The following is a 23,268-nucleotide window of genomic DNA, read 5'->3' as shown; positions in this document are numbered from 1 at the left end:
GATCTAAAAAGAAATTGTGTTCCACTATATTCTACTAAGGTGCGCCCAGTGAAAACTTGACTTTCCTAGAGTGTCCCAAACCTTTATAAACCTCTGACAATCTCTAGTGTTCCAATATATTCTACCTAGGTGCGCCCAGAGAAAACTTAAATTCCGAGGGTATCCCTAATCTATATAAACCTCGGGGAATCTCTAGTGTTCCAACATATTCTACCTAGGTGCGCCCAGAGAAAACTTAAATCTGAGGGTATCCCTAATCTATATAAACCTCTGGGAATCTCTAGTGTTCCAATATATTCTACCTAGGTGCGCCCAGAGAAAACTTAAATTCTGAGGGTGTCCCTAATCTATATAAACCTCTGGGAATCTCTAGTGTTCCAATATATTCTACCTAGGTGCGCCCAGAGAAAACTTAAATTCTGAGGGTGTCCCTAATCTATATAAACCTCTGGGAATCTCTAGTGTTCCAATATATTCTACCTAGGTGCGCCCAGAGAAAACTTAAATTCCGAGGGTGTCCCTAATCTATTCTGGATGTTGCTTTATTGATTTTTAATCATCCTTGTTTAATAATCTTGTGATTGTCAAGTCTTATACACACTACATTCTGTACAATGCTTCTTATTAATGCAGTGTTGTACTCTAAGTGTACTTTAACATTGTATCATAGCTGCAAATATAGTGAATATACAGATTTTCAAAGTTAGAAACAAAAATAAAGTGTCTTACATATATCTAGATGTGACAGTATAGAAACCAATTATAATTCGATCTTCATCATTCTGTTATATTTAAGAAAGTCTTAATAATCACTTGGTTATCATCTCCAGTTCACGTAACAAGTATACCTGATACATGTATGTGAAACTTAAAAACATTTTCTACAGGAATTCTACCTCAATCTCACCCATTGTTCTTCCTCCAGTTTGAATCTTTTTCATAGGAAATCTCGCCAGAAACACAAAATACCACTTTGGAAATCCTAATCCCAAATATGAAAACAACACAGAAACATCCCATCAAAACCACATGTGTCCATCTGTTTACTAGTGGTATATCTGAAGCTCCACCACTTCCTGTCATAGACCTTGCTGTCTATATGCTAATGAGTGGTCAGTTGCCAAAGGATGTGTTAGGACAGTCAGTCTATGAGCTCACTTCATCCATGGTAAGAACCGGACATGAAGAAAAGTGTCCGCCCTAGGGTCTTATTGTGGTGATGTCTGGTTTGACCATTGGGCAGATATGGTGTGTTACAATGCTGACAATAGGGACATATTCCTAAAAACTGTGACATTATAGAGAGATTGACGAAGGCATCATTACAAATTAATGGTTTATAGACATATATTTGATATCTTTATTGCCATAAAGAAGTAAATATGACAGGATATCTAAATCTGAATCATTGTTCCGACAATCAACTCTGAAAAGACAAACTTAACCGTCACTGTACCTGGTTGAATGAGCGACAGATGATATCTTGGTGAACCAGTGTTTGTAAAACTACCTTTATCACTTTTACTTATCAGCTGCTACAGTCTATGAGTTCAACTTCTGCCTCTGGCAAACATCTGTCTGACAGCATCACCCAACTCTACAACTACCCTTCAGGAAAACCATTAAAATAGTGTAAACTTTGAAACCTTAATAAGCAAATTTAACAATAGGAGCTTTGATTTGTGACTTTTATATCCAAGTCAAAAGTTTTAAGAAAGAAAGTATTTTGGGTCACTGCACCTACTTGAAAAATTAACACAAAAATAGTAAACATCTTAAGAAACACTTTAAAGTAAAAGGGAAAACAACATGTAATTATTTCTAAAGTTTAGATAAGTACAGAGATACATGTATAGGCCCATCTGCTCATTCTGACCTGGTTCATACATATTCATAAGTTAATTAAATATTCATTTTTTTTTTTTCAATATATACAAACTTGTGTGTGAATTGAACCTATAATTTAATTTTATCAGAAAACCATGAATCCCATTAATTAATTTATGTGAAGAAACAAATAAAATTGACCTTGAACAAGTCTTATGCACAAAATGAGACAATGAAAAATATATGTCATTTTAATCAAAATCCATATAAATAGCTTTGCCTCTACCTCTTCCAGGCTAATGAATATTCATGATCCACAGATCAGGTGGAATTAAGATATCAGTGTGTGTTTAAAAGTTATCTAACTTTATAAAATAAAAATTGTTTATTTCTATAATATGTCAATTATTTATCACCAATATTTCATCAAAATGAATCTTCTCTTAAACTTTCTGATCATGAAATTCTCTAGTTACATAGTTTTATTTACTATTAATTGTGCTCTCTAATCATTTACCTAGATTGTTTATTATGATCTGGTTCCGACATTTATGTTCAGCTATCCCCATCATCTCATAATTTGACACCATATCATTGCCAGTCATCAGTGGACATTAATCATGCCCAGAGGTGAGACATTTCCTCGGCCTAGTGGCCATTTTTGTCTCTCATGTCTAAAACTTTAGTACTTTTCGTCTATCAGAAGATGGCGGGAGCTGATTTGGTTGTGAAGATATATATATATATATATATACATATATATCTATGTAACATTAGTTCTGTATAGGGCTCTTGTGGTGACAGTCAAACATTTTCCCCACTAAAACTATTTATCTAATATAACAGTTCCATGTGACTTCCTTGAAGTTCTTTCTGTAGCATACTTTTTCACCTAAAGACATTATCGTATTTATGCAGCAATTTGCCTGCACCTGTTGATATGCTGTGGCCCTAGATCTATCCCAGCCTGTTTAGATAATGTCATACAATGTTCCTGTAATTAACACTGAATTTGGGTCAAAGGTTATGGATTAATTAGTCTTAATTGGTAGCTTGGCTTATTGAAGGATATATTAAGCATGGGGTGAAATGTCAGTGTGTTTTATGCCCCTTCCATTTTACAGTTGGAGGCATATAGTATTACCTTTGATCCTTATTCTGTTTTTTTTTTCATCCTTTACTCTTTAATGGTTACAGCAGAGACGTATATAACACATATACATCTCTGGTTACAGATAAGAAGCTGATTATGATCTATCTATTTTTTCTGGAGTTAACTTTTAAGAATTTTGATTCAAAATTTTACAAAATGGAAAGACTGAAATCGGAAAGCCTTGTCCAAATCAAGTAGAAATTGTTTAAAAATCTACAGGCAGAACTTAAATTTCATATGAAGTTCTTTACCATTTGATTCTACAGGCAGAACTTAAATTTCATATGAAGTTCTTTACCATTTCATTCTACAGGCAGAACTTAAATTTCATATGAAGTTCTTTACCATTTCATTCTACAGGCAGAACTTAAATTTCATATGAAGTTCTTTACCATTTCATTCTACAGGCAGAACTTAAATTTCATATGAAGTTCTTTACCATTTCAGTCTACAGGCAGAACTTAAATTTCATATGAAGTTCTTTACCATTTCATTCTACAGGCAGAACTTAAATTTCATATGAAGTTCTTTACCATTTGATTCTACAGGCAGAATTTAAATTTCATATGAAATTCTTTACTATTTGATTCTACAAGCAGGACATCAATTTCATATCAGAGCATTTGATACTACCATATCTGGGTGTTGAGAAGAAGATTTTTGAAATCTGAATCAATTTGACCCCTTTTGGCCTCGCCCTTTAGCCCCTGGTGGTCAGCGTAGATCAATATGGACATACCATCAAGCTGTCATCCTTAGCTTATAATTCTAACAAAGTTTGAAATGTTTCCTATATAAAGTAAACTTTGCCCCTCCCCACAGGGAAATGCGAGACCCTGGGGCCAAGAGATTCACAATTTTGGTAAAGCACCTTAAGATGCTTCCATCCATGAAGAACATTTGATTCCACAGTATCTGGGTGTTGAGAAGAAGATTAATGAAATTACTAATTTACTTGTGGATTAATTCAAAGTACAAATCCACTTGTGGGACACCTCGAAGTACAAATATACCTGTGGGTTACCTCAATATACAAACTACCTGTGGGTTACCTCAAAGTGTGTTCTTCACCAAGGATTCACCATTGTCAGATGAAGACAGAGCTACCTGTATCATTTTTACCTGTATGATTGACATCTGTGTTTTACCTTTAATCTACTTTCTTTGAATCTGATAAATATTCTATACCACAATTGATTACCGCCCAACCAGTCACTTAATCAACTGTTGTGTCATCGGCTTGAAATTGACAACATAATTAATTATAGACTTCATCAGACTTTCCCATCACTAACAGCAGTACAGCCATGGTACTAATATAACATTTCATACAGTATTTTAATAACACTCTTCAATAATAACACATTAAGAATATAATGCTCTCATGGTTTTTTATCAATAGTTTTTTCAAAATTGATTATTCAGTTGAAAAATACCTGGTAATATAAACATATTAGGGTTTTTTTTTTAACTTGATTTTTCTTTTTTTTTCGGGTGGGGGGGGGGGGGGGTGGGGGGTGGGGAAGGGGAGCTGGAGAAGTAGCAAAACCTCACATCGCAATATGTAATATCTCTGTTGCCAAAAAACTCATATTATTTTTTCTATAAAAAACACTAGAGAAGACACTGTACACATAACCTTATTTTCATTAAGTGATATAAATTTCATCATGTAATACCAACTCTGACATCTTTAGATTACAAGTTACCAATCTGTTTCTTTTCAACAAGTTTCCATGATTCTGAAATTGGCTGATTTGAGATTATAAACATGTGGTATGAGATTACAAACACGTGGGCTGAGATTACAAGCATCAGCCAAGGTTTGAAGTGAGAAAACGCCTGCACCTGCCTTTTCCTTAAATGGAAACATTGTCCTTAAGACACCAATCAAAATTAACTCATGGTTAAGTAATGCATCATCTAATTTAATTTTAGAAGGAAATGAACTTGAGCAGCTGTTTTGTACTGTTTTCAGCGATCTCTCTCGTACATCTTGATCTATGCGGGTTACTTTATCTTCTATTTTGTGTCATATATATTCCATATCATTTCCTTAGTTTGGTTTCCATTTCACAGATTAGGATGTCAAATTTCTCATTCTCGTACTATCTCATGAATTAATCATCTACAAATGTAGAGATATTTCAAAAATCTGTTTGAGGGTAAATATTCTGGAATTTTAGAGAACAACAAGTTTTTTCCATCTTTAAATCAAGTTTCAAGAACAAAAACACTCTTAGAAATTGTTATTCATGTTGTTGTGTAAACAGAACTGCTAACAAGTATTAACTTCAATTAAATTTAAATAACAAGGGGGCTATCCTATTTTTCAGAATGTGAATATTAATTAATTGCTGAATGACTCAGCAATTCTATTTATTTTTAGGCACAGGATGGTCATACCTTGACACATACGTTAGAATCCTGTTTGAATTCTACTTTCTGCATAATTAACTTACTTCGTTAAGACTTTTTTTTCCATGATAGAATGAGCACACCAAGTGTAATTTAACTGCAATAGTCTGTTCTCAGGTTGACATACACAAAAAACTAATGGAATGCAATGCAGTACATGCAAAGTACAAGTAATGTAAACTTATTTTTAATGATTGAAATCATAAAATAAGAAGTTTTAAGAATTTTGAGTTGAATAACAGCACCACCACACATTATATATGCCAGTCAGAAGTTTGACAGCTTTGTCAATTGTGTCATCAAAATGATCTTCAGCATTAACAAAATATTAGCCCCGTTATCAACAAAGAATGACTTTCAATATTATGTGACATAATATATGGTTAAGATATCTATTTATAAACAAGATCAGGAAACTCATTATCATAACCTAACATTACATCACAGCCTAAGATGACGACTTGACGAGAATGGATAAATAATATCATTTCCGTTTTCCGATGACAACACGAAACTAAACATCAAAGGGCTGACCAACACTAGTCTAACTTAAAGATGTTAATAAGAAATCTCCATCATTTGTGTATTTCAATTAGATACGGAATGCCGATAGCTATTTCAGTCACGATTTACTTATTAAAAGTAGATCATTGATTGTTAATAACAGCACCTACTTAGGTGTCTTTGTGAAGTGACAATAGGAAAGTAAATTAGCGTTTTGGTTGGAATTTCAGCGATTTCTAATTTCCTTTATTGGGACCTGTAATGTTTGCCTCAAGTATAATGGTGTCCATTATGAAGTGACTCAGTAGGTTTAACAGATTACCTAGCCACACCTGTGATCAGGATACCTATCTACCCGTCTAATCCTCGACACAGGTGATTTGACGAAAAAGCATAATACCTTCAGTTTCTAAAACATGTCAGGATACCTTCAGTCTTTAAACCAAGTCTATTCAAAAAGGCATTGTATAATTCCATTAGTATATACTTCTTTTATCAGATGCCAGAATGGTAACTGATACTAATATATCTTCATCTTTTCCCCAAAATGAAAATGAGAAAAAGAGGTGGGGGTGGTGGGGGAGTTATAATAATAACAAATTTTCTTCACTTTAAAAATATACCACCAAACCATACTTTAATGCACCTCCTTTCCAAAGAGTTCCAAACAAAGAAATAAGCTATATGGTAACAATTTGACTGTTGATTGATTTTCAGTAATCGATAATACCACTCAGAATACTAAAGTATGATGTTCATTTCAGAGCATGGACTTATATGTACACAAAGATCTCTAAATATACTGTATAGCACTGAAAGTCATCAAACTGTAGCCACCCTAAAACATACTGGTGTGACTAGTAGGAAATTATTTTTATTGGAATTAATGTGCTAATTTAGAGGCTGTATCTGATGTCATGTTTACCCAGTGAGATGAAAGACTGACACACTATCAGCTTTATCTATAACACGGTTCATATCACAGGTAACATAAATTAAACCCTGACAATGCATACAACCTACTGATGAAACACTATCACATGATAAACTTGGTAATATAACTCCTTAACAGGAAAACAAAACATCTATAATGTAATAAGTAAAGCAAGTCATTACCACTGACGATAGATATGGGTGGGGTTATTTCCAGCCACTGACGATAGATATGGGTGGGGTTATTTCCAGCCACTAATGATAGATATGGGTGGGGTTATTACCAGCCACTGACAATAGATATGGGTGGGGTTATTACCAGTCATGGACAACAAATATGGGTGGGGTTATTACCAGCCATGGTCAATTGGTGTGGGTTGGCATATACCAGTCATACAGTAGATATGAGTGGGCTTATTACCAGCAATAAACAATAGGAATAGGTGGGCTTATTACTAACCATGGGCAATAGGTATGTGTGGGCTTATTACCAGCCATGGGCAATAGGTATGAGTGGGCTTATTACCAATCATGGGCAATAGGTATGGGTGGGCTTATTACCAATCATGGGCAATAGGTATGGGTGGGCTTATTACCAGCCATGGACATTACATACTGGTGGGCTTATTACCAGCCATGGACAAGAGATATGGTGGACTTATTACCAGCCATGGACATTAGATACTGGTGGGCTTATTACCAGCCATGGACATTACATACTGGTGGGCTTATTACCAGCCACATACAAGAGATATGGTGGGCTTATTACCAGCCATGGACAAGAGATATGGTGGGCTTATTACCAGCCATGGACATTAGATACTGGTGGGCTTATTACCAGCCACATACAAGAGATATGGGTGGTCTTATTACCAGGCATTAACAATAGATATGGGTGGGCTTACTTACATTGTTGCAACATTTCAAATAAAACAAGTTTCAAAATTCGTTGATTTTATCGAAAGCAGACAGTATCAATAATATTTAAGTTGAATTAACTGTGATCATTGCAATATACTTGGTCTGTTCTTCATGATATTAAGCCGAAAACCAATTTATTTATTGGTATGAGAGATAAGGGTGATGTCCTCACATGATCAAACCTCATGATTCCTCCGGGGCACCGTGACCCAACATTACATACTGGTACGTGTTACAAGCCCGAGGTATAGGTCTTACAGGATTCAGGTAGGTGTTACAGTACTAAGATAGGTGTTACGAGACCCCGGTAGCAGGTACCAAATACATCAATATTTTACCTGTGTGTCAACATTCCTCAAATTCCATCAAAAGATGGATAGATAAACTTCCTAGTAAAATCTGACACAGATTTTAAACTTCAATACACAATTTTTGACATGAGCATCTGATGTTTCCGATTAATCAACATTTATATTAAATATACAACAAATAAATCTAACTTACGCTTGTGTTGATGTGATATTTTTGTATCGTTAAAAGAAATCTGTTGTGAATTACAAATTAATCAACAAAATTGAACTTATTGCAGTTTCATACAAGTTTAAAACTCTGACTTTATAAAAAAGTTAATTACTAATAAACGATTGCAATTTCATCTGAGATTGTAAAATTCTGACTTTATAAAAAAGTTAATTACTAATAAACGATTGCAATTTCATCTGAGATTGTAAAATTCTGACTTAACAAAAACCGTTAATTACCTGTTTATGACATCCTGTTTCTACATAAATGCCACACTGATGGAGATTGATATTTCATGGTAACTTATCTCTACATCAATATAACACCGAAGATTTCATTCACGCCTCAGTGAAAGTTTCACCTCCTAAATATCACGACATACAGTTCAGAAAACATAAACAAGCTAAAGATCAGATTCTAAGAAGAAATTTGAGATTCCAGTTTTGACTTTGATATTTTTGATGATGTGTGAACGACTTTGAAGAATTTATTAAGATAATTAAGAAATTAAGATAAAATTGATCTTATCATATCTTACATAAATCTTAACAGATACATCTGTACGTGTGTAAATACTTTAATAGATAATGGATGGTATTAGATAACATATATGCATGTTTTAAGGTTTAGGCACTGACAAATATACTCCATGATATCAAAACTAATACATTTGTATTTTTAAATTTCATGCTGATTCTGACCTCATTGCGAAATCTGCCTTAAATATTATATATTTATCAGCATACACCGTCACCTATTTACTACAATGGGCCATGTTTTTAACTTAATACATTTATGTCAATTTAGCAAGATTTGCTTCATAAAACTTGGGCACAACAAAGATAACTTTTTGTCACATTATGATGCAAACAGATTATCATGACAGAAATTAAATGCTACATAGCACAGAACACTTCATGAATAATCATGTTTTTAATATCATACATTATGTTTCTAGTATTGTTGTTGTAGCTTCATAGTCAAGGATTATAACCCTACCCAGCTGTATAAGTGTGCACCACCAAGCTGGAAGTAACCCCGAGAGAGACTCACACAAGTCTTCACAAGATCATCAAACATTGACTTTTACTCGTACTTCAAACCATGGTATCTATCTCCAGCCTTTGCCTGACTTAGAAATCGTTTATTTTATATGGTACAACAGAATTTTGAAATAGTTCTCGATGAGAAACAAGGTCAACTGTATATCTGTCAAGAGGCTTAAGTGGTCAAAGTATTGTTATTAATAGCTAGTACACAGAGCTCTTTAAAATAAAATGATACTTACAATTTAAGTGTCAACATCCCACTTTATCATCAACCATCTGTAAAAGATGAAATATCAATCTATTACAAAACCACAGACTCACAAAAACTGCAACGTCTCGTTACCATTTTTTTCTGAGAATATGCACACATTGCAAGTAGTCAGAATTCATTGTCAACCTAAGATGTAAATAAATGACAGATGGAATTGATTATAGTGACACTTATTCAAATAAGCCTTCAAATTTTCACTGCTTAAAATAATTACATGTATTGCGAAATTACACAAATTATGGTTCTTACAAACAGCCGACACGCTGTATAGTATAAGCTGTCACACATCAGCTGATTATACCTAATACACTATAAAACTTTGTACCACAGAGAAATTCTGATTCTTTATAGCTCCTATATTTAGTCATGTCCATCCCATGATCAGTTTGCCTATATGGGGGGTAATTATCACTGTTTTTTCAAACAACTATATTAATTGACTACCATGAAATAAAAAGATTTGCATGCATGTATCATAATTTCCAGGTTATAAGCCGCAGCTTTTCTCCTCTCCGGTTGGGCGTGTGGCTTACATGATGACGGGGCTTGTATATGGACGAAAAAAACTGGCAGAATGAAAAAAAAAAATTTTAAATGACGTGATTCGTCTGGACATCTGTTCCAGACTGTTATGTATTTCAGAGCGGCTATTATTTTTTCAAGTCATATCACATGCACTATTGACTTGCATGATCTCCTGCCCTAATAATTTTGGTTGCTGTTACATGTCACGCTTACAGAAAGAATAAAAATAGTGGTTTAAACCAAGGATACCAGTGCGACAGTACAAGACGTCGGTACCAAGTTTTTAAAGAGTACCAGTCCATCACATGTTTGTGAGTGAAACAGATCATCTAGAACCGTCATTTGCAATCGTATACAGGATGAATTGAAGATTGAAATAAAAATAGCATTCTCATGGATGTAATTAATCATACCTTTTAATATAAATCACAATTATATCTTCTGCACTTTCGTGGTTGCTTCGGAAGGCATAGCGGAAGTTTACAATAGCCTGTTGCATCCCAACATCGATAGGTCATCGCGTCAAATTTTTGAACGGCTGCCATGCTTATTTACAATAAGAATGGCTAATATCTAACAGTACAGACACCGATGGAGATGTTGTTGACTTAACTGTATGTAACATCAGACACTATATATCTGTGTATAAACAATCTTTAAAGACTCCCAAGCCAAACAAGTTTGATAATTGCAATTTTACTTTTTTGAAACATTTCAATGAAATGATGGATTATCTGTGTATAATTAATTTTCAAACTTATATTAAATGTTTCACTGACAATCTTGATAAATTGCCTTCCCTTGTCTGTTATATCAACAAACTTTGTTCAACATAACAGTTACCACATCACAAGAAAGTATCCGGTTTATATTTTGGTGCGTCTTATATGTGGATCAAATAGCGAAAAAGAACTAAAATCCAGCCATTCAGCTTATACTTCATTCAGCTTATACTCGGATGCAGCTTAAAGGCCGGAAAATATGGTAATTACAAGGATTATGCGGATGAAATATATACCAATATATACATCAAAAACCAAATAAGACAATGAATATTCAAGACATACCAAATGAATCCACGAATATTCATTACAAGTAAGAAGAAGAAAACCAACAGTATACCCTACAAACTATAAAATAACTGTGCTCCCGATCTCTGGACACATCTGTAAAAAATAACTAAACATCAACCAATATTTGCGCTGAGTTTCAACTGCCTTTCAAAATTTATCCCCACACAGAGTACAATTCACATGAATGAAACGTATCAGTTTGCATTTTCTCCATTAACTCTTTGAATTCCAGTCATCTTCAAACAACCTAGTTTTTTTTTTCATGGATCCTGTGAAAACACATGCATGCACTCTTATCATGTCCAAACTTCTGTTGATCATGTGCTTTTACAAATGTGACATTCCTATCTCCAGTAGAGGAGAGCTCCTTATCAGGCTCTGTTTGTAGTTAGACTCTTTAATCTGTTTCAACCTGTTGATGAAGCCAATCTATCAGTGTAATCAGAGACCCTGACTGTGTAAACATTTGTTCTCAATTTCCCCCTTCTTAGATAGATGCTGTGGCTGAATATCCATATACCTAACATCTAGCTAATTTCTTACATCTTGGAACGCTTTGTCATCTTCAACAAATTTTGAAAAAAATTAACAAAGCTATCAGGTTAATAAATTGTCCCTTAACACACTGGTTCCATATGGTGCTTTAGCTAAAACATGATAAATTCTGGTAATTTGTTCTGGAAATTGTGTTCATAGTTTTTTTTTTAGATCAACAAGATGATATTTTTTTATCCCCACCTAAGGATTATATATTTTCCAGTGTGTCAATTAATTAGTTTTTCATGCTTGAAAATCAATATTGTAACCCTGGTAAAATACTGTCCACAATATACAACTTGGCTAGAGAGAACTTCTCTTTAGCTCAATCTGTTGAGTGAAAGACTAGTAAGCCTGGGGTTTCGGGTTCGAATCCTAGCGGAAGAACTGAAATAAATAATGACTTCTGTTACACACATGTGGTTTTTGCCTTGTTCTGTACGGATACAAGCAATTAGTCCAAAAAATATAAGATAATTGTAGGTATCATTCTATTTTTATCAACTCTTATCATATTAGTCATAGTTCTAAAAATGATCTTTAGAGTCATAAAATGTTCTTACAAAATGTCAATTAATGATAACTACCTAATTACATCAAATCTATCAAACAACATTGTTTATATATGAGTTGCCTTCAGTCGTGACTTATTGTGTGATGAATATAGAAACTCATAATTTTCAGATAAACAAAGCTTCATTTTCTACTGATATTCTCATTTATACAAAGATTGTCAGTAACAAAGACCGGAAACATATTTAACAAGGTTCCTCACTAACAATTTTAAATTCATACAGAACTTGTAAACATCGTAAGTCTTTCATACAGAAACTTGTTTATGTGTACTGCAAACTATATAACAAGGTTAAAAACTTTAATTTAAAACTTTATACACTTTCAGAACTTTATGATATTTACCTACAGAACTTGTTGATATTTACTTACAGAACTTGTAGATATTAACCAACAGAACTTGTTGATATTTACCTACAGAACTTGTAGATATTTACCTACAGAACTTGTTGATATTTACCTACAGAACTTGAACTTGTAAATATTTACCTACAGAACTTGAACTTGTAGATATTTACCTACAGAACTTGTTGATATTTACCTACAGAACTTGTTGATATTTACCTACAGAACTTGAACTTGTAAATATTTACCTACAGAACTTGAACTTGTAGATATTTACCTACAGAACTTGTTGATATTTACCTACAGAACTTGTTGATATTTACCTACAGAACTTGAACTTGTAAATATTTACCTACAGAACTTGAACTTGTAGATATTTACCTACAGAACTTGTTGATATTTACCTACAGAACTTGAACTTGTAGATATTTACCTACAGAACTTGAACTTGTTGATATTTACCTACAGAACTTGTTGATATTTACCTACAGAACTTGAACTTGTTGATATTTACCTACAGAACTTGAACTTGTTGATATTTACCTACAGAACTTGAACTTGTTGATATTTACCTACAGAACTTGTTGATATTTACTTGTAGATATTTACCAACAGAACTTGTAGATATTTACTTCAGAACTTGTTGACATTTACCGTAACACATATAATTCTAAACTTCTAACAACTTGTATACATACTTAAAGCTGTGAATAAACATGAAATAATAACATCGCAATTCATAGTTCATCACTATTACATTGCTGGAACATGGCCGAGTGCACAGGGTTAGATCAGTATGACTCACAGACAAAATAAATACAGAAATTATAGAAACATATTACAGAGATGAGCCACAAAGATAATGACCTGTAAAGGTCAGTGGGTGCCACTGAGGTGCTATTACCATAGAAACACACGTTACGGGGCCAATAAAAAAAATTTATCTATGACATCACATCTATTTCAAATGTATACAAATTGGCAATGTGTACTTGTTGATAAGCTACCATTTTGTTATGAACAAGAGAGTGAAAGTGTTTTGATCATCGTAGTAAGGAAACTTAATGAGGGTATTGTCTCAGCACTCCTAAAACACAGGCAGAACGTACCTTAACAGTTCACAGACCTTACCGCTCCTACCAACACACATATTTTTTTCCTGCCACCAGTATATAATCACCAACAACATATATTTTTTTATTTCACTATACATCTTTCCTTAACTGGAGATATACACGTCTATCGCATGTAAATTTCCTACAAAGCCAGTGCATGCCTATTTATACAGTTACAAATTATCACACAGATGTAGTTTGGTAGACTTTTATACTATAAAACAAACTTGCAGACATTTTTCCTTATAACAAACCAGAGACAATCTGTACAGCTAAGTAGACTATAACAGCAATAAGATTACCATCTCAAATATACTTTATACCAAATCAGATCCCATTTGTACAGCTAGGTAGACTATAACAACGATAAGACTACCATCTCAAATATACTTTATACCAAATCAGATCCCATTTGTACAGCTAGGTAGATTGGTACGACAATAACACTTAACCATTTCGCATACCTAAAAACAAAGAAGTACTATCAAATGTTATACCATTGTCTTGTATTAGGACTTTTGAGTCACAATTTTCCATGCTGAGCCTGTGAGCTTTCTGAATAGATACGGTATATTTCTGTTCATAAGGTGTCACTCTAGCTGCAAATACAAGATAAATATATTTTTCAACATGTGGATCGATTTCAATGATCATAACCAGACATTTATCAAAAAGCTGTCCCAATCAATATCCTGTCAATCAACAGATGAATGTTAATAATTTTTCCGAAAGTTGAACGACTTCAGTAATTAAAATCTGCCAATTATGATGTCTAGTATATACGTCTGTCTATCGAGGTTCCCTTGGTGCACTACCTAACTAGTTTCGTGTATGACATATTCCGTCTCCAGATCTTATCAGATAAGTATGTAGACACCAATTTTTTTACCAAAAGTGAACAAATACCAGCCTGAATACATTTTGTTACGTAATCAGAGTGCTACAAATGTTCTTAAGAAATATTAAGTTATAAACTTATAATAAAGTGTTGAAAAGAGAACAAAACTTTTAAAGGTATATGATAAATTTAGTTTTAGTGGAAATGAAATTAACGCTCTTTCAAATACCTTGCCTTGCAATAAGCCCAACTCCTTTCTTTGAGTCAGAAACGATGTCAGCTGTGCCTATCTGCCACTGACCAACAGATCAATGCATTAACTACCAAGCATATAATTATTACACTTCAATTAATTTGCAGTATTTGTGAAATATGACCTTTGATCCTTAAACCTAGACCAATGACCTTCTACTTCTATATAAGATAAAATGTAGAATTTGGTGTTATGGTACTATACTATGAGAATGATATATCTGCTGACAGACCATCAGTAAGATATGGCACTGATTCTGAATGTTGAATGTAATGTGACTTGATGGATAGACATGAGTATGGGTACAGCCCCTCAAGCCGCCCCCCCCCCCCCCCCCCCCCCCCCCCTCCATCCCCACAAATGAAAAATGGCAAGAACATAAAAATTTCAAGATTTTTTTCATTTCTTTTTTCACAGGCAACTCTAATAACATGCAATGTATTGGCATAAACCCAGAATGAATCAAACTTATCAAAAAATGCAAACTTACAAATTGAACAAGGGGGTCTTTATTCAAATGTTTAATGAAAATGTTTACATTTCAATCATCCTGCCTCTATGCTTTGAAATGTACAAAATATTTACCCACAACTGGTGTTTAACATCACATTCAATATTGTGTCTAGATTTTATCAAGTTTGTTATTTGTTTTTTTTTATGGAGGACATGTTAGAATTTCCAAAGAAATATAAAAAAAAAAAACAGGAAATAGACTAGATAACATGATACCATCTGAAGCCTTTGGACAAAAAACATCCATGAAAAACAAACATTTCATGAGAAAAAAGTTGTGGGTACTGATTCTTGTCCTGGAAGTTACAGAGTAAAGAATGAAATCCAAAAAAGCTTTAAAAAACTTTTAAAGTTCTATTCTCAATTCCTCCCTCACTTCTTCTAACCTCTGTACTCAATCAGGGATTCCAACCTCTGTACTCAATCAGGGATTCCAACCACTGTACTCAATCAGGGATTCCAACCTCTGACCTCAATCAGGGATTCCAACCACTGTACTCAATCAGGGATTCCAACCACTGTACTCAATCAGGGATTCCAACCACTGTACTCAATCAGGGATTCCAACCTCTGACCTCAATCAGGGATTCCAACCACTGTACTCAATCAGGGATTCCAACCTCTGTGCTCAATCAGGGATTCCAACCACTGTACTCAATCAGGGATTCCAACCTCTGTACTCAATCAGGGATTCCAACCTCTGACCTCAATCAGGGATTCTAACCTTTGAACTCAACCAGGGATTCCAAACTTTATACTCAATCAGGGATTCCAACATCTATACTCACTCCATACCCAATAAGATATTTAAACCTCCATACTCAATCTATACTCAGTTACATATTCCAAACTCTGTACTCAATCAGTGATTCCAACCTCTGTACTCAATCAGTGATTCCAACCTTTGTACTCAATCAGTGATTCCAACCTTTGTACTCAATCAGGGATTACAACCTCTATACTCACTCTATACTCAATCAGTAGTTCATCTGGCATTCTAACCCTAATAGTATCAAGCTTGGACAGATTCGGTCCATGAAGCCTCCAAACACCACTAGGGCTCATCTGTGTCTGTCACAGCAGAAATTGAAAATATGTGGGGAAAAAAAAGATCAGATACAAAACCAATCTCCTTATTCCAAAGTCTGAAAACAACTTACCATTGATGTTGGCCTGTTGTACTTGCTGTACAATAAAACAGACATTAGAGAACAGACAGGTAGCCAATGAACTGTGTAACTGTTGATCTAACAAACACCTGTCTACATACCTAGGCATACCTTGACTAACGAGCAGAAATTTCCAACCAGATATGCGGGATATAGGTATTGATTACAAATTAAGGCAGCAAGTCAGCAGTGCTTGATTGACAGGACAAAATATCTGCCAAGATAATAAAATATTAATTTACTTGTTTGACCTATAGATGTATCAATTTCTTTGTGGGTCAATGAATATTTTATACCAGTACAACAAAGTAACTTATGCTGAAAACTCCTGATTAAATACTATTGTATAGGTAATCTGCTCATTATACAGGTTTATCAAAATCAAAACAAGGTGGAAATATTCTATTAGTATTGTAGATAAGGTTTACCTTATCTGCTCATTATAAGATAAAAACAAAACATTAAAACATAAAAATTAGAGATCAGATGAAAGTGTTGGACAGTTGAACAGAGGGAAAAAAAGCAGTAATAATTAAGATTAACAAGGAAATGGTGAAGGAATGTGGGATTGAAGGCAGCTATAGATAAAAGTGAAGACCGATATAATGAAGGAATTCAGAAATTGAATTATTTTGGGGAAACATAAATTTTGAATAAACGGGTAGACAACAAAGGACAATAGAGTAAACAGTGAACAATATCTATAAGATAGATGGACCTGATTCCCCAGTACTTCCTATAGAGCTAAGACACAGTGACTAATACACAAGTATACTGTCTCTACTTCTGAAGATAAACACAGCTACATGAGTACACATCCAGCCACTGACCACAGTAATACATCAAGTCTGTTATAGACATCAGGTAATTCACTATTTTCTCTGGTTTTTACACTGGCCAATGAATTATAAAGAACCCTCACATCCCACCAGGAAATACTTCTGTACTAATGAATGATATATACCTTTGTGCTACAGTACTGAGAGAAATACACAAAAACACCAAAAACTGTACCAGATTTCTTGATCAAAAAAAAAAAAAAAAGAGAAAAGTTAAAATTACATGCTGGAAATACTGTGTCACATTCCCTAGGAAGTTTGTAGACTGCATCAATACAAAAAAACATTTAAGAAAATGTGACATAGAAATAGAATACATATTAAAAAATAATGATCACTACATTTTGGATAATTGCCTTTAATTACATCAGCTTGTGGTAATATATCTGATGAGTTCTGGGGATTTGCTAATGTATGTCTGTTAATTTATATTTGAGCCCTTACTGCCACTGCTTATCTAACCACCAAAATGTTCCGAAAGAAGTTCGTGAAACAAAAGCCATTCTGTCTGACGAGGTTATTTATATGGAAATATGGAAGGAGAATTTGGATTTCCTTTTTCATCACATATTAATCATATTCTTTATAAATAAATAACAAATAATGCTGTAAAACTGCATATTTTTGTGGGGATCAATTTTCGTGGTTTTTAAAAAAAAACACTTTTTCATGAACATTTCATTTCAGATATAAATAAAGTTTAATAAATCCACCTGTACTAAGATTCAACACTTCATGGATGTATGAATTTGTGGATAAAGTGGAATATCCTCGAAAGGAACAAAAATAAATTCCCACAAATATTAATAGTTTTATAGATAAAATCAAGATCTGTTTATACTAATTGTCTCTATTTGTGACAAAAGCAATTCTTTCAGTGTATCTTGATGTAAGACAAAAATCTGAAATCTGAAGATACGTACCTTGCATCAATATTCCAGTAAAATCAAAGAAATCAAAATAGAGAAAAATGAAGTAAATCCTGGTCGATATAACTGTACGTGTATTTAGGTCTATATTCCTATCAGCACAACTTTTTCATTTACAAACATCAGCATCATGTTCTGTTGATACTACACAGTGTGTGTGGCGTGTACTACATGACAGAGTACATTGCTATGAAATCAACATATACAGGAAATGGACAGCCCTATAACCATCCTCAGCTGTGATGTCACACAAAGCATTACCCCAGGCCCCCTCTCAACGGTGTCGTGACCCTTTATTGTAACAAAGGCCATGTATATACCCACACAAAAGTGTAAACAAATAACACAAAAATTCATAGGGATTGAGTGAGCTAATGTTGTGATAAGAAATTTTGTATCAGACTCAATTTTAAAGTAAATTAAGGAAACATTCTGCATTACTTAAAATAACAATTAGGAAAAAAATAACAGTTAAATGTATGTAGACTGCAGATGTATTAAGCTATATACAAACAATGTGACCACAGTTCGTTAGGTGAGTACAACAAATAAAAAATTGCCTACTCTTTAAAGCAGATATATATAAAACCGATTTCAGTTATCACCTTTGACAAAGAGCCAGTGCCAAATTTTTCTCACCTATTAATGATAAGATATTTTCTTACCTGTTAATGATGAAATTTTTTCTTACCTGTTAATGATTAGATTTGTTCTTACCTGTTAATGATGAAAATTTTTCTTACCTGTTAATAATCTTTAAGAAAAACAGTTCCATAAATTAGCTTCTTCATTATTTCCAGATAGGAAATAAAAGTTTTGTGGACAATGTACAGAAGTATAACCTGGACCACAGTAGATTAAAACTCCAGGTAGATTATTTAGGATTTCTGGTGTAATATCCAACAGGAAATAAAACGATAAATCCTTTCAGGATTCAGCTTGAATCTGTCTGATTTAGTGAGAGAAATAGAAATGAAAGTTGAACACATCTAATCAAATGAAATGTCATATTGGTTTCACGAAATCTGCATGTTAAATCCAGGGAACAAATAAATCATACTTCCATCTGGAGCTGTACTCCTTACACCATTGGAAGGAAGGAATCAAATGTAACACAGTGTTAGGAGACTAGCCGACACAGCCCCTAGTGTGGAGAGCTGTGCTAACACAAGCCTGCAGTCTCCGCAGCTATCAACAGAATTCCTTCAATACACACCTATACATCTACAGTGAACTCATTGTGCTTTGTTCAACATTCTCAACATTTTACAGAATTAATGGAAAATGTAATTATGAAGGAGCATCTTAATTCCCTGCATTATCTTATATACACTGTCCATGTAATTAAAAAAATTATTTTGTTTTATACCTGGTAAATAGCGGTGAAAACATGTACTGAAACATCCTCATAAATCAGTTTGATATTCTTATGAAAAAAACCCAAAATAACACCGAGTTTTAAAAAGGTTTTTAGAGATAATTGTACACAAGTTTAGTAAACCTATGAAGCAATTTACATGTTTAAGTTTCAAAACAGTTAGACAATTGTAAATCCACCCTCGGAATATTTCTAATAACATCTTAATGTTAGATGATATATTAATTACAGACTTGCATGGGAATGCAGAACAACTGACAAAACAACAACAAATAGCTTTTTTTAAAAAAAATCTTTTGTAGCCAAGCTTTAGCTGTTCAGTGTTATAACTGGCGTCTACATCAATACATCTTTACCATCATGCACATCTAACAACCACTGTCGCTCACAAACAAACAAGGTTTCCCCTTCACATTAAAGAATATGCAGGTTTGTGTACCGACAATGATACATAGATAACAACCCTAAACAGCAGTAACAGAAAAATAACAATAATAGATGTACTTTTATGTACCAGAAAAAACAAAACAAAAGGACAAATCATTACAGACACTAAGCAATAGATGAGCCTTATTGCAATCATTTACTGGAAGGAAATAGATGTTTTTGGCAAACTACCTACTGTGTGTATGTGTAAAGCGACTACAATATTAAACCATAACTGAAGAGCCGTGTTTATCGAACTAAAAACAACAAAGAAAATACAAACATGTTGACAGAATCTGAATTCAAACTCAAATAATGAACCTTAAGGAAATATATGAACAAAAGAAAGATTTACAAAGAGATTCCTTCAGAGCAGATTCATCGAAGACACCCGCTCTATAAATCTTGGTCAATCCAATTAAAAGTAATGTGACATGTCTCAAATGAGAAGACGGTCAATGACAAAGGAAACACAAGGCATACTAACAAGTATCAAACATATCTAAATCCACATCACACCAAGAAATAAAATATTTCCCGTTGAGATCATTATGAGGACTGTAAAACTGCTCCATATTCTTCATCAACCCACACCTCTTGAAAGCTTGTGTTGTGAGTTTATCTGTCACTTCTCAACATCTTGTATTATCAGTGATACTGGGAACAAGCCAATGAATATGGAATCAACTGCATCATGTAAATGCCATAGGTTGGGGAAGCAGGCTTGCTGCTATCCAGAAATGGAAAGTTTACCATAGGAAAATTGAAATCATCTGGGTTTTTTGTCATAGGAAAAGATTGTGGTAAGCGGCTGATGCAGAATAGTCTGCCATATCCTAGATTTCCTATTCAGTTAGATATGTATGTTCTCTCAGTTTCCTTTTACTCTTTTACAGACAACTTGATTCAAATTTAAAGGATTTCTACAGAATTTTTTTTTAAAAAATGCCCCTTGGTCTAACTCTCAAAATTCTAGACAGAATTTGTTGGAAAGGAACTCATCACCATAATTAAGAAATCTCAGATTACATGTATAAATATATCTATTTCATTACTTTGTTTACATGTAACTGATTAATATTCTTCTGGTAGCTGTTACATGTTGGAACACTCATCAGTCTGTGTGCCGGTACATATGTAATCATTTCCAGGTAATATACTTATCCAGACAAAACTCTCCTATGTTTCAGACACTTGGGTTGCCTGTGTAAATGAACCTTGTTAAATCCAGCACTAAATCTCCCACAGGACATCTGGTAGAAATATACTTCTCAAAAACTAATGAAGCATTAATTCTTTATAAATTTGAAACTGGTTTCACCGGCTATGTTACCCAAGTACATCTAGACAGTAGATACAGTAACATGTCTGGTAATAAGCCCACCTATATATATTGCTATTCAGGAAAATAAACTGCAAATGCTTACTCAAAAGTTTCATGACTGTTAAATCATCAAGATCTCCCGACAGTCCCTGTGTCAAAGTTTCATGACTGTTTAATCATCAAGATCTCCCTCCCGACAGTCACTGTGTCAAAGTTTCATGACTGTTAAATCATCAAGATCTCCCTCCCGACAGTCACTGTGTCAAAGTTTCATGACTTTTAGATCATCAAGATCTCCCTCCCGACAGTCACTGTGTCAAAGTTTCATGACTGTTAGATCATCAAGATCTCCCTCCCGACAGTCACTGTGTCAAAGTTTCATGACTGTTAGATCATCAAGATCTCCCTCCCGACAGTCACTGTGTCAAAGTTTCATGACTGTTAGATCATCAAGATCTCCCTCCCGACAGTCACTGTGTCAAAGTTTCATGACTGTTAGATCATCAAGATCTCCCTCCCGACAGTCACTGTGTCAAAGTTTCATGACTGTTAGATCATCAAGGTCTCCCTCCCGACAGTCACTGTGTCAAGGTTTCATGACTGTTAGATCATCAAGATCTCCCTCCCGACAGTCACTGTGTCAAAGTTTCATGACTGTTAGATCATCAAGATCTCCCTCCCGACAGTCACTGTGTCAAAGTTTCATGACTTTTAGATCATCAAGATCTCCCTCCCGACAGTCACTGTGTCAAAGTTTCATGACTGTTAGATCATCAAGATCTCCCTCCCGACAGTCACTGTGTCAAAGTTTCATGACTGTTAGATCATCAAGATCTCCCTCCCGACAGTCACTGTGTCAAAGTTTCATGACTGTTAGATCATCAAGATCTCCCTCCCGACAGTCACTGTGTCAAAGTTTCATGACTGTTAGATCATCAAGATCTCCCTCCCGACAGTCACTGTGTCAAAGTTTCATGACTGTTAGATCATCAAGATCTCCCTCCCGACAGTCACTGTGTCAAAGTTTCATGACTGTTAGATCATCAAGATCTCCCTCCCGACAGTCACTGTGTCAAAGTTTCATGACTGTTAGATCATCAAGATCTCCCTCCCGACAGTCACTGTGTCAAAGTTTCATGACTGTTAGATCATCAATATCTCCCTCCCGACAGTCACTGTGTGAAAGTTTCATGACTGTTAGATCATCAAGATCTCCCTCCCGACAGTCACTGTGTCAAAGTTTCATGACTGTTAGATCATCAAGATCTCCCTCCCGACAGTCACTGTGTCAAAGTTTCATGACTGTAGATCTCTTGAAGAAAATGATGGATATCCTTCAGACAACGTAAAACTTCTCGCAGAATTTACTGCCATTCCTGAAGAAGTTTGATCACTCTACCCATGTAAAACCTATCAAAAACTTTTCTACCATTACTGAATACAGAAAATGTCTAATCACAGGAAGGATATTGAATCTGACAGAAAATCTGTAATCTGAGGGAAGACATCCAATCAGAGGTAAGATATCAAATCATGAGGAAGATATCCAATCAGAGGTAAGATATCATATCATGAGGAAGATATCCAATCAGAGGTAAGATATCATATCATGAGGAAGATATCCAATCAGAGGTAAGATATCATATCATGAGGAAGATATCCAATCAGAGGTAAGATATCTCTTCAAATGAAACTTACCCAATCAAAGGGAAGGTATTGAATCAAAGGGGAGATATCCAAATGAAGCATACGATCTGATCAAATGACATATTTTTTTAATCCAAGTAGTCATCCAATCAGATTGAAGACATTCAATCTGGGGACAAGTATAAA

General features: G+C 34.3%; 1 protein-coding gene across 1 annotated transcript in view; it reads right to left on the bottom strand.

The window, feature by feature from the left end:
• Positions 1–19,290, bottom strand: part of LOC132553885 (uncharacterized) — a 51,022-nt gene extending 31,732 nt beyond the window's left edge. The window contains exons 1-2 of the mRNA XM_060218171.1: positions 19,051–19,290; positions 9,567–9,603 (exon numbers count right to left, since the gene is read on the bottom strand). The gene's annotated coding sequence lies outside the window, so the exon portion shown is untranslated. The remainder of the gene's footprint in view (positions 1–9,566; positions 9,604–19,050) is intronic.
• Between the last annotated feature and the right edge of the window lie 3,978 nt (positions 19,291–23,268).

This window comes from Ylistrum balloti, unplaced genomic scaffold (genome assembly GCF_031769215.1).
Source record: "Ylistrum balloti isolate Yb309-2 unplaced genomic scaffold, AGI_CSIRO_Ybal_v1 Utg370364, whole genome shotgun sequence".
NCBI lineage: Eukaryota > Metazoa > Mollusca > Bivalvia > Pectinida > Pectinidae > Ylistrum > Ylistrum balloti.
Note: the sequence above shows the minus strand (reverse complement) of the source record. Positions and strands in the feature narration are given on the sequence as shown.